Source organism: Trypanosoma conorhini (assembly GCF_003719485.1).
Source record: "Trypanosoma conorhini strain 025E chromosome Unknown Tco_14.4_contig_01343, whole genome shotgun sequence".
In the NCBI taxonomy this organism is placed as follows: domain Eukaryota; phylum Euglenozoa; class Kinetoplastea; order Trypanosomatida; family Trypanosomatidae; genus Trypanosoma; species Trypanosoma conorhini.
This window is the reverse complement of record NW_021705437.1, coordinates 1-2,023: the sequence shown is the minus strand read 5'-3', so window position 1 is coordinate 2,023 and position 2,023 is coordinate 1. Positions and strand designations below refer to the sequence as shown.

Here is a 2,023-nt window from a genome sequence, read left to right as displayed (position 1 = left end):
ACCCTAACCCTAACCCTAACCCTAACCCTAACCCTAACCCTAACCCTAACCCTAACCCTAACCCTAACCCTAACCCTTCGTCGCGGCCATCCAGGGTCGGGATCGTGCGCCAGCACCTCAATTGCCTGCACTGCTGCGTCGTGCCGGGGCCCGCGGCACCTCGGGCGGCTCGGCCGTCATTCTCGCGCTGCGCTGGCTTTGCTCCACCTCGCTCGCGGCGCCTGGCCCCTACACACGCGAGGGACCCGCGGCCTCCGCAACGCAAGAAACCCGCCGCGGTCAGCCGGCGAGGCAGCGCACCCAACGGCAGGGAGCAAGAGCAGCAATCCACAAACACGCACACACACACAAGAAGCCAGCGGCAGCCCACGCGCCGCAGCAGCACAGGTGGGAGACGGAGAGCACCGCCATTCAACACACACACACGCCATAAGAAGAGGGGAACGTATTGTTTCCCGTGATACACACACAGGCACCCCCAATCCCACACGCAGAGTAGGCAAGGAAGCACGGCAACCTCCCCCCACATACACAAGCAACGAGAACAACTTGGATTCCTCCGGGCAATCCCAGTGAGGTGCGCCAATTGCGGGGCGCACGACCACTGCAATGCTGCTCCTTTTCTTCCCTCTTATCCCCCACGCATCTGTATCTCCGCGTGCGTGTGTGCAACTACGCAAAGGTATCACCCACTCGCGGTGAAAATGGCACTGCCTCGTTGCGGCGGCATTTTGTGCCGCAGTCCGCTGAGCCGAAAAGGGCAAGACACCCCCACAGGCAGCGCCCTGCACCCGCAAGGAAAATAAGAGAGTGAACCATAGTGCACTTTCCTCCCTCCTGTTTTATCCTTCTGCCTATTCTTTTCCTTCACAGCCGCGGAGGGAGGAAGCAGAGGCCAGCAGAAGGAACCGCCAGCACCGACTACAAAAGCACCATCCACGCGCACGGCAATAGACGTGTCTGTATCGTGTACGTGGGGCTATGTCTACCTACAGACACGCAGCGAAACGAAAAGGACAAAACACGCGGAGATGCACACACAAACACACACAGCAGCGGCGACGCAGGATGGAAAAAGGAGGTGGCGGAAGCCAACAGAGAGCCGAGGTGACACCGCGTCCCACGCAGCCACACAACTCATGGGCCCAAAATACGCGCGGCCGTGATGTCCGGGCCCCCGTTGGGGGTTCACCGAGTGGCGGTCTGCATGGCCCGCCGCCAACAGACGCCATTCCGCGTGGAGGGCGCCCGTCGCAGCAGCGGCAGCGGGGGGTTGGGCGGGAAGAAAAATAAAACAAAGAAAAATAAAGAAACCAAAAACTACAACACTTGCGCCGCTCTACAGCGCGGCATCGCGGGAAACAAAACGAAAATAAAAAGCCATCGGCAAATAAACAGGGGGGCCGCAGAAAACTATCTGTCATCTGTTTGGCGCCGCCTGGGGGGGCAAGTGCCTCCCGCGGGCTTCTGTCTGCGAAGTCCCCCGCCCACAACGCCCCCACTCTGCTCACTGCGCCAACCGCAGTCAAGTCAAGTGTGCACCGTTCAATGATGACGGAGAAACACACAGGCACAAAAAAAACAGCAGAAATTCGTTCTACTCCACGATTTCTGGGCGGTGCTGGGCACCAGACCATTGCTTTCTTTTTTCAGTTCTGGTAAACTCATTCAGCCTGCAAAAGCACACCCTGCCTTGCCCAAACTCTCCCTCTACACGGCGATAAACTTCAGCACATATTACTTGTAAAGTATTGTTGGCATACATCCACAAACTGCAATCATTTATGTTGCAAGCTAAAAAAAAATGTATTCGATAAAACACCTCACTGAAAGCGCTTACTGCTGCGTTTTTTCCCCAATCGCCTTCTCCATTCCTATGAATGCTGATTAAGTGGGATACTTGGAACGTCTTCGTAGAATAACGTCAACTGATACTGATGTGCGTCTTTCCACAACTTCGCAATTGTCTTATCACTTTGTTTTCCTTTCTCCAAAACATTGATATCGTTACAATTCTGCCACT

The 2,023-nt window shown here is 55.8% G+C and overlaps 3 annotated features.

The window, feature by feature from the left end:
* Window positions 1-77: a microsatellite.
* A 251-nt stretch (window positions 78-328) lies between these two features.
* Window positions 329-350: a microsatellite.
* A 495-nt stretch (window positions 351-845) lies between these two features.
* Window positions 846-952: a satellite DNA.
* Between the last annotated feature and the right edge of the window lie 1,071 nt (window positions 953-2,023).